This window comes from Lactuca serriola, chromosome 3 (genome assembly GCF_051521515.1).
Source record: "Lactuca serriola cultivar US96UC23 chromosome 3, Lser_US96UC23_V15, whole genome shotgun sequence".
Taxonomy (NCBI): Eukaryota; Viridiplantae; Streptophyta; class Magnoliopsida; order Asterales; family Asteraceae; genus Lactuca; species Lactuca serriola.
Window position 1 is genome coordinate 312,437,528 of NC_136410.1, and position 11,813 is coordinate 312,449,340.

Sequence of the window (11,813 nt, forward strand, 5' to 3'; positions counted from 1 at the left end):
TAGATAGTGGACTTTACCTGAAGTAGAGTCAAACTTATTGACTTTAACATCCTTAGGTAAATTTGGCAGCTTCGCAACCAATGCCCCTTCCCTTGGCAATATAAACATATGGACCCTTTGATAATGGTACACGAGACTATCACAGACTTAGCTTTTCTCTTTACCATTTGGTCAACCGAGTTGACTATGGCCGATCCCTTTCCATTGGGAAGAGAATGCTTTACTGGATATCCAATGTCATCATTGTCAATGTCCATAAAGTTTTAGGAAGTTGATCTTAGCAAATAGATAAGATCATTAAGGGTCTTGTCATAGTCTGTTTCATAGGTGTCCCAAAGGAACTCACTATGTGACTTAGAAAGTGATTGAACCACCAACTTTCTCAAGACTTTGACACCCAACTCTCCCGACTTGTCAATATGTGACTACATCTCCAAGATGTGTTCACACCTAGACCTTGCCTTGCCAATAGGGCTTGAGTGACCTTAAACTTTTCAAGAACTTGTGGGTTGGGGAGAATAATTGGAGGAGGTGAAAGAAGTATGATTTCCAAAGGACATCATCTTCATTTAGGAAACCTTGTTTCACTAGATTTGGGAAGATCATAGGTGTCTATTACAGACATCTTTTGGGAGATATTCAAGATAGTTGATTTAAAGTCCTTAATATGACACCCAATATGAAATATTAAGGCTAGGACCCAACAAACTATTTTATAACTTAGAAGAGGTATGCCATAATCCAAGCTATAAAATATTTGAAGGTAGGTGAATGACGATTCACCAATTTCCACCAAGATAAACGAAATGAATTATTAGGTTTTAATTGGTTTTGAAACTCCTAGATCTTTGAGATTCATTGAACTTTTCAAAGGCATGTTTCAATCTCGAGTGTGCCCTTCAGGTTTTGTGACTGGGATGCCGAGGATCACAAAACAAGGTGTGAAGTAACCATGCAAATCACTTGGTACCCTTAATAAATTACCCCTCAATCGATGTGCCGGTTAACCACACACGCTCCATCGATACTATGATAAATATTAAGTCACCCTTTACCTACCTTGTTAAGTCCAAGTTAGTGTGCCGGTTAACCACACACGCTCCACTAACGACTTAGACAAAGTGTAAAGTGTAATTTCATGGTTTAGCACCTTATTCACATTTTTCCTAAGTAACTAAGATTGGGTATTATTAAGAGTTTAGTTACTTAGTATTATCATTAATACTTTTAATGAAGGGAGAATTCTAGTCCTGTCAAACCCGTTCGGCTAACGACCCTCCACCAGTCAAGCAAGCGGTGGGTGAGAGTGGACACCCATTAAGTTGTCATTTTATAGGCAACAACCTTATACCTACCTTATAGACCGGCTTCGTGAATGAGGCGTACTAGCGGTAAGACTGACTTTACTCTTATACATATATATATTATTAACTTATAATATTATAAAGTATAAGGGTTGAATTTTAACTTTTAAAATTCTAAGGGCTAACTTGGAATTAAAGTATTCATAAGTGAAAACTTTTACAAATTCCAAAACTTGAGGGCAAGTTTTGAAACTATTCAAAACTAATTAACTCCATAACTTATGTGTTTAAAGTAGTTTTAATCCAAAAACTCTTCAAGTTCCATAACTTGAGGACAAGTTATGGAAGACTTTAAACTAATAAAAGAATTAACTTTTCTTTATTTTATAACTTATGGAATTAATTAAGGTTACACCTTTTTTTTTATTTTATTTTATTTTATTAAATGAAGAGACTCTTGGTCTTCCATAACTTGAGGACAAGTTATGGAGTCATAAAACCATTTAATTAGAACTAGACTCTTCATTTTTGTAACCTTTGCCAATTTTTATGAGTTTTATGATTCTTAAATGTGACTTTTCATATAACTTGAGGACAAGTTACAAAAACACATTTTAGAATCAATTCTTAGATTAATTTGGATTAAAACCAACTATCACATAATTTTATTGATTAATCTAAATTCACTCATAAAACAAGGTAACACAAAACACTTTTGGTGATCCATAACTTATTCTTAAGTTATGGAATCCTTTAAAACATTAACACCAAATTTTGTAACTCCAAAAAAACTTTGAATCAAATTTTTTTTTTTTATTTTAAAACCTTTTCATATCCATAACTTATGGAGGTTTCAAAAAATAAAACTCTTTAGCTCAAACTTTGAAAACTAATAAAATAATCATATTATTTTATCTTTTATTAAATTTGACCTAATTCAACTCATAAAGCAAATTATTCAAATTTTACAAATAATTAGTTTTCCACAAGAACAAGTAATTATCTTAAAATTTGACAAACTTCATGTTTTTTTTTTCTTTTCAACATTGAAAATAAAATATTTGCATCAATATAACAGAAAACAACCCGTGGCTCTGATACCACTGTTGGGTTTTGAGCATTCTAACACTTCCTAAGTGTACATGCAACCCTAAATACCTTGGATCTATGTTTACTCTATTATACATGCAAATACCTCTTGATGTAGCTTGATGTCTTCAAGCTTTAAGAGCTTAGCCCCAATAGTGTGGAAGCCTCAAGTGGAATCACAAATCACCAAGACACCTTGGAATACTTTAGAGAATATGATTACTTGGTTCTCTCTAGTGAAATTGGCTAGCCCTTCTTTAGTGTATCCACACTAGTGCCAATTTCACCAACCAAAGACATCTTTATATAGTATGGAGGATTAGGGTTAAACACTAATACCCATGACCTTTCATTTCCTAGGATCCATGGGTTAAACACTCCATGGACTATCCATGAAAGCTTAGCCAAACCTAAATGAACTTGGCCCATTCCATATATATAAGAGTCCATATTTAATTAGTTCATTTTGATCACTTAATTAATTATAAATTAATTCTTGATCAATACTAATTAAATAATATGATTCCATATTAATATATTAGAACTTATAACATATTAATATTAATCATAAACATACTATTCTCAAAAGATTATCCATATAAATTGTGTCGGTGAAGTGCAACCCAAATGGACTATGCCGGGTCGGGTCAAGTACATACCAAATATAGTTATGGACTTAGACATTAATCCAACACAAGCCCCGAACAACAACCCTCGACCAGCGTTTCCAGGTCCTACTCCCATGTGGGCAAACAATCTGAATCGCTGGAGTGATGAGCAGGGTCAGCCCTTGCCATACTTTGGGGACCGAACCTTCTACAACATCAGCGATTGTGGATCTGCTGACAGAGCTCTGCCGGTGATCATCCGCAGAATAGCTCGTAATGTCGAGCAAGGTCGAGCAGCCATCGACCGGGTCATGGAGATTGATGCCAATTCAGGCGTCAATACAGTCCGCATCCGCCGTCTTGAAGAAGACATGGAACAGACCCGGAGAACCAATGAAACTCTGCAGCAACAGCTGGCTGCCTCCCGTGCTGAAGTCTTAGAACTTCGAGCTCGTCAGAGAACTCAGGATCGACACCTTCAAGAGGTGTTTCGCCAAATGTCCGACCTCAGGGCTCGCCCGAGGAATTCCCATCGCCATTAGATGATGTCTAGTACATCTCTGTCTTTTGATTTAGGGATAGCCTTGAACTTATGTGCTCTAAGTAGCACTTGTCTGTAAAATATTCCTAACTTTCGATACTCTAATTAGGAATCTAGGACTATCAGTCTTGTCCTTATGGTATGATGTAAGACCTACTGTTAGGTCGATTTTCCTTGAACTTATTACATTAGTAATGCCCATACTATTGAAATCTATCTAATCTGTGGGAAAAATTTGTACACTTGTGTATTCCTACTAATATTTCTTATTATGATTGCAAACACTCATTCAAACTGTTGGGCTATGGTTAGTTAGTCCATGGGTCACTCTCACGTTGCTTACAAATTGATTCTTATCATCCTTCTTGTCTTTATAAACTTATAGCTGAAGGATGCCTCCTCGCAAAGCTCCCAAGACTAGGAATAATCCTGTACCTCCACCGCCTCCTCCACCTGCGGTCATCGATACTGTAGCCCTGAATGCTGTCGTAGCTGCAGCAGTGGCAACTGCCATGGCTCAGTATCACTCATCAGATGCCAGCAGAGGTGGAACCCCTGTGGAATCTATTCCGATCGAAATCCCTGTGCGCTCAAGGGAGTGCTCTTACAAGGATTTCACAAACTGCAAGCCGAAGCCTTTTTATGGCACCGGCGGAGTCATTGCTCTCTCGCAATGGTTCGAGAAGACTGAATCAGTCTTCGAAATCTGTTCGTGCCCTGCAGCATTCAAAGTGAAATATGCCGCATGCACCTTCGAGGATACAGCCCTAACGTGGAGGAACGGCCACGTCAAAGCCCTAACTCTTGTTGTGGCTAACAGCATGGGCTGGGAAACGATGAAGGACCTCATGACTGAGGAGTATTGCCCGAGGGGCGAAGTCCAGAAGTTAGAGCATGAACTCTGGAATCTGACCATGAAGGGCACCAACGTGATCGCTTACACTGCCCGCTTTAGCGAACTGGTGGCCCTATGCCCCAATATGGTTCCCACTGAAGGGAAAAAGATTGAACGGTATGTATGGGGGCTAGTGCCTCCGTACCAGGGGAATGTCTTAGCATCCAACCCTGCTACCTTCGACAGTGCCAAGCGATTGGCACAAAGACTTATTGACCATGGAGTCAAGACCCCTGCATCCACAACCACCCAAGCCATCCCAGAACCCTCCAAACCCGCTGGCAACAAGCGGAAGTTTTTGGATGAGAAGAAGAAGCAACGAGCTTCAAAGAAACAACACATCGTGGCAGTACATGCTGCGGTATCCCCTACTGTTGTTACTGCTCCAGGGAAGCAGTATTCTGGAAGTTTGCCGAAGTGCAACAAATGCAACTTCCACCACAACGGCGCCTGCCGTGAAATTCAGTGTACTAACTGCCACAGGAAAGGACACACCGTCCGATTCTGTAAGTTCCCGGCACAACCGATCTCCCAAGTTCCTGGCTCTAGCGTGAGCCCAACTTGCTATGGATGTGGCGAAGCAGGCCACTTTAAAAGGGACTGCCCTAAGGCGAGGAATACTGGAGGAGCAGGGAGGGTACTAGCAATAGGCCACGGGGAAGCAGTTGCTGACCCGACAGTGGTGACTGGTACGTTCCTCCTTGATAACTCCTATGCATGCATTCTGTTCGATAGTGGAGCGGAGCGAAGCTTCGTAAACCACAAATTTGCTCGCATGCTTAAGCAACAACCACATGCACTTAATGAACAATTCACAGTAGAAATGGCCAATGGGAAAACTGAAAGTACTAATAGCATATACTTAGGTTGTCTTCTAACCTTAGATAACCATTCATTCCCAATCGACCTTATGCCGGTCTCAATAAAAAGTTTCGACGTTATTATCGGCATGGATTGGTTAAGTCTTCATCGCGCGGACATCATGTGCTACGAGAAAGCAGTCCGACTAAACCTCCCGTCTAACAAAACTCTTATAGTCTACGGCGACAAACCTGGTGCGAGTCTTCGCATTATATCTAGTATTCAAGCACAGAAATAGCTGCGCAAAGAATACCACGCATTCCTTGCTCACGTCGTCGTCACGAACCTAGAAACGAAAGAACTAAAGAACCTCCCAGTAGTGAGCGACTTCCCCGACATTTTCCCAGAAGAGTTACCCAGATTACCTCCGCAACGACAAGTCGAGTTCAGAATCGACTTAGTCCCAGGAGCTACCCCAGTAGCCAAGTCGCCCTACCGTTTAGCACCAGCCGAGATGCAAGAACTCTCTGGTCAACTTAACGAACTGCTCAGCAAGGGCTTTATAAGACCAAGTTTCTCACCTTGGGGAGCACCGGTCTTGTTCGTTAAGAAGAAAGACGGATCATTCCGTATGTGTATTGACTACAGAGAACTCAACAAGTTGACGATCAAAAATCGTTACCCTCTGCCGCGCATAGACGATCTATTCGACCAACTGCAAGGGGCGAACTATTTTTACAAGATTGATCTGAGATCCGGATATCACCAGTTACGAGTGCTCGAGGAGGATGTGTCGAAGACAGCCTGCCGAACTCGTTACGGACACTACGAGTTCGTGGTGATGCCATTCGGATTGACCAATGCACCTGCAGTCTTCATGGATCTGATGAATAGAGTATGCTGACCTTACTTAGATCAGTTCGTCATCGTTTTCATTGACGACATCCTGATCTACTCCCGAAGTAAGAAAGAGCATGGTGATCATCTGCGACAAGTTCTAGAGACATTACGAAAGGAGAAACTTTATGTGAAGTTCTCGAAATGTGAATTTTGGATCCGAAGAGTCGAATTCTTAGGACACGTGGTATGCGAGGAAGGAATCCACGTGGACCCATCCAAAATAAAAGCCATTGAGAACTGGTCAGCACCAAAGACACCTACAGAAATTCGCCAATTTCTAGGTCTCGCTGGCTACTACCACAGGTTCATTCAGAACTTCTCCCGAATAGCGAAGCCTCTTACGACCCTGACCCAGAAAGGCGTGGCCTTTGACTGGGAAGAGACGCAAGAAAGAGCGTTCCAAACGCTCAAACGAGCCTTGTGCACCGCACCAATACTATCCCTTCCAGAAGGAATAGAAGACTTCGTCGTCTATTGCGATGCATCCAATCTAGGACTCGGATGTGTTCTGATGTAGCGAGGTAAGGTCATCGCGTACACCTCGAGACAGTTGAAGACACCCGAGGTTAACTACACGACCCACGATCTTGAACTAGGAGCAGTAGTGTTTGCTCTGAAGATCTGGAGACATTACTTGTATGGAACGAAGAGCACTATCTTTACCGACCACAAAAGTTTACAACACATTTTCGATCAGAAGGAGCTCAACATGAGACAACGACGGTGGGTCGAGCTACTCAGTGACTACGAATGCGATATTCGTTATCATCCGTGTAAAGCCAACGTAGTAGTAGACGCCCTAAGTCGGAAAGAATATTCTGGTCGCAAGGTCAAGTCATTATCAATAACCATCCATTCACACCTGACTAAGCAAATTCAGGCGGCTCAACTTGAGGCCATGAAACCTGAAAATGTGTCGAGTGAAGCCCTTAGGGGAATGGACAAGAACTTTGAAGCCAAGAGTGACGGAGCTTTATATTTCATGAACCGGATCTGGACACCGAAACACGGTGGTTTCCGAGACTTGGTCATGACCGAGGCGCACAACACTCGGTATTCCGTCCACCCAGGTTCAGATAAGATGTATCTGGATCTTAAAAAGCTATACTGGTGGCCTAATATGAAAGCAGAGATTGCTACCTTCATGAGTAAATGCCTTAGTTGCGCAAAGGTTAAGGTCGAGTACCAGAAGCCCTCTGGTTTACTGCAACAACCAGAGATCCCAGAGTGGAAGTGGGAGCGGATCACTATGGATTTCATAACCAAGTTGCCCAAGACAATGGGTGGACTTGACACCATATGGGTCATCGTTGATAGATTGACCAAGTCTGCACACTTCCTGCCTATCAAAGAAACCGACAAGATGGAGAAACTTACGAGAACATACATTAGGGAAATTGTACGGTTGCATGGTGTACCTATTTCCATTATCTCCGATAGAGATAGTAGGTTCACCTCAAGATTTTGGCAATCCCTACAACATTCCCTAGGAACAAGGCTGGACATGAGCACAGCCTACCATCCACAGACCGACGGACAGAGTGAGAGGACCATCCAAACACTGGAAGATATGTTGCGAGCCTGTGTGATTGATTTTGGGAAATCATGGGATACTCATTTACCCCTTGTCGAATTTTCCTATAATAACAGTTATCACACGAGCATCAAGGCTGCTCCATTCGAAGCTCTCTACGGCCGCAAGTGCAGATCCCCTCTGTGCTGGGCTGAGGTTGGTGATACCCAATTAGCAAGAGGGAAGCTTCCGACGGTACTCTCACCGGTCCGGAAATCATTCGGGAAACGACAGAGAAAATCGTTCAGCTCTGTGAACGATTGAAAGCCTCTAGAGACCGACAGAAGAGCTACGCCGATAAACGAAGAAAACCTTTGGAATTTCAGGTGGGAGACCGAGTCCTTCTCAAAGTCTCACCCTGGAAAGGCTTGATACGCTTCGGCAAGCGTGGGAAGCTTAATCCGAGGTACATAGGGCCTTTCGAGATTCTTGCTAGAGTCGGCCCCGTAGCTTACAAACTCGACCTACCCGACACACTTCGTAACGTACATTCTACATACCACGTATCTAACTTGAAAAAGTGTCTGTCCGACGAGACTCTCGTGATCCCACTCGACGAGATCGAGATCAACGAGAGCCTCAACTTCGTGGAAGAACCTGTAGAGATCATGGACCGTGAGGTCAAGCAGACGAAACAAAGCCGTATCCCTATCGTGAAGGTTCGCTGGAACGCCAAGCGAGGACCGGAATTCACTTGGGAACGCGAGGATCAGATGAATTTATTTGCTTAAATTCTAATTTCGGGACGAAATTCCCTCTAACAGGGGGATGATGTGACAACCCGAAATTTCCATTGTACGAACATCATCTATTCAATAGAAGCTAGTTCAGTTTCAGTGATTTTCAAGCTTTTCCGAACAAGTTTGTGTACATTAGGGTTTAGGTTTTAGATGATATCAGGAGAGTGGATACTCCTAGTTTTGTGAAACTTGGGCATTTCAAGTTTCATAATGTTACAGTCCTATATCCAGAATAAAAATATTTTCTGCCAAAATATTCCAGGACTATAAATAGTTTTCTGAATTAAATTAATTCATTATTCACAATTCCAAATAGAGAAAAGCCATATTCTCTCTGACGGATCTTCGGGTTTTCATCCCAGATTGTGAGTCTACTTTTCTATATGTGTTTCAATACTTGTTAGGTGTTTATTAACATCAATTTCATGCTTAGATTACAAGATCCGTGAGTTTACCGCCCAAGAACGTTCTTGGGGAGTAAACTCCAAAATGGAACATTATGGCTTCCTAGTCCCGATTCCTTGTTAGACAACTTGTTTAGGGGTTAGGGTATAATCTTTATGGACCAAAAAGCATCCAAGAAACACAAGTTCTTGGAGTTTACGGCCAAGAAACTACCTTGGGCCGTAAACCCCTTTTAAAGGGAAATTAGTGCCCTAAAATTTCCCCAAATGCTTAAGGACTTAAACCCTCAATTACTTGTGCTTATTTAAGACATCTAAACCCATAAAAATCATAAGTTTGAAGGAGTTTACGGCCAAGAACCCCTCTTGGGCTGTAAACCCCTTTTTGAAGGGTAAAAAATCATTCCAAGCACACCTTAAGCCTTAAGACAATTTACCTTGCACCCTTGGGACTAGAATGGAGAGTAGAACACATAAAAACCACTCCTTGAAAGGAGTTTACGGCCAAGGAACATGGCTTGGGCCGTAAACTCCAAGTGAAGGCACAAAAGTGTGCCTCTTGTCCCCATTAGCCTTAGATAAATTCATGGAAGCCATCCTTGATGTTTAAGAGCCTCAAAACAATTAAAATCCAAGAGTTTACAGCCATAAACTCTAGGGTGAATGACTTTAGGCCGTAAACTCCCATATCGAGTGTTCTAGAGCCTTAAACTACTTCATGTGTTATTCCAATAAAGCTAGCAGTGTTCTAGGATCAAGATAGCACCACAAAACACCCAAAACCACCCTTTGAGGAGTTCACGGCCATAAACCTATGAGTTTACGGCCGTAAACTCCAAGGTGGGGGGTTTGTTGGGTGGTGAACTCCTATACAAGGCCCTTTGGTGTTTCAAACCCTTTTGCCTTGTCCCGTGGCAACTTAGATGCAACCATTTGAACCTTAAACACTCATACAAGTGTTTAAGTGTTTTCTAAGTGTCTTAACTTATTTATTTAAGTTATTATTTGTCTAATTAGTTATATATATGCTTATTATATGATAACTAGGCTCGTGCGTGTAAACAAGTCTCCGTTTGCCACCTAGCACGGTAGCCGACACTTCAATTCAAACGACTCACCACAAGTGAGTTCATACCCCTTGAATCAACCTTTGAAATGATTTTAAATGTTTTATAACACTTTATGGGGGGGAATACAAGTCAAATACTTATAAGTTATTGCTTCAATCACATGTGATTGCATTTAATCACATGTGATTAATAACTAGGAAAACAACGATTTTTACCACTGTTCAAACTGTTTATCAAATTGCTTTACTTAGAAACGTTTTACAAACTGTTTTACTATCCAAACTTACTTATAGACTGTGATACAAACGAATGCTTCTTATACTTAAACTGTTTTATCAACTTATGCCTTTAAATTGTTTTATAGATCGACATCAAGTCGATCTTCTCTTGAAATTATATTTATGCTTCGAATGTTTTATGAAAACTTATTTATGCTTTTATATATCCAATTGCATGCCCATATATGTATAGATATATAAATAATGTTCAAAAGGCTTAGGAAGGCCATCCGCCCTATTTCCTTTTCCTCGATTTGGATGTGGTCTGGTGGGATTTCGGGTGACCATCCGAAGGTCGTTTCCATATTACTTATATATCATATATACATGTATAGACATAAAAGTACTTCCATATTCATACTCATCAGTACATCATTAGCTGGTTACCATCGGGGTAACGCAGGATCATACATATACAGATATACTAGAAACAAGTACATATACAGATATACTAGAAACAAGTACATATACAAATATACTAGAAACAAGTACATATATACAGATATACTAGAAATAGTACATATACCGATATACTAGAAACAATACATATACAGATATACGAGAAACAATACATATACAGATATACGAGAAACAATACATATACAGATATACGAGAAACAATACATATACAGATATACGAGAAACAATACATATACATAAATACGTAATAATTGTGATCCACTGTATCGGGCATGTCTTAAATGTCATGGCCCGAGTTGTAGCCAGAATTCTCTTGGAGGGAGAGCGTGAGTTTGCGTATAGATCTATACTGGATTGACTATCCTACACCTTGCTGCTAGCTACAGCCGGACCTGCAGGTCTGCGGGTGCCAAACGTCATTTCTTTATTACGACCATTCATTATGTCGTTGATTATCAGTCGATAGCATGGTGCAATTTATCACAATATACCTTAATATAAATCCGATTTAAGGTAGTAGTATTTAGTACAGCAGTAGTCTTATTATACAAAGCTACAGTACTACAATGATGTACCCATTACATATTTTAGTGATAACCTCACTTAAGCATTATTGTACAAACTATATTTTAACAAATGATAGTTATCTTTGGGAAATCACACACTTTTACAACTGAAAAGTTTATAAAACAGTCTAGCCTTGGTAGAAGGTTACTTTTATAGAAAATATAGGATTTTCTGAGTGATTCAAACTTTTACAAACACTTTTAAACATTTACTTACATTTTTACAATTTATACATTGAGACAGGTTCAAACGTTTTTGACAAGAACATTGACACTAAAATACTTATGAACTCACCAGCTTTATGTTGATAAACTCTTTCAAAATAACTTGTATTCTCAGGTCATCAGTAGACAGGTACCGAGGCCAGCTTTTCAGAAGATGGAGTGCATTCAAGATTCATCTCATAATATTTTGTGTTTCATTATTTTTGGTGTCTATAACTGTACATAACACACTTGTATTAAAATTATATATTTAATGCAATGGATGATGTTGTTTGCTTATTTACATATACTGTGTTGTGATACTATACATGACGTCCTCCGCCCCAGAACGTTTCCGCTGTTCTTGGTTTTGGGGTGTGACAAAAGGTCATATCATACATGAAGATGACACACATTTTT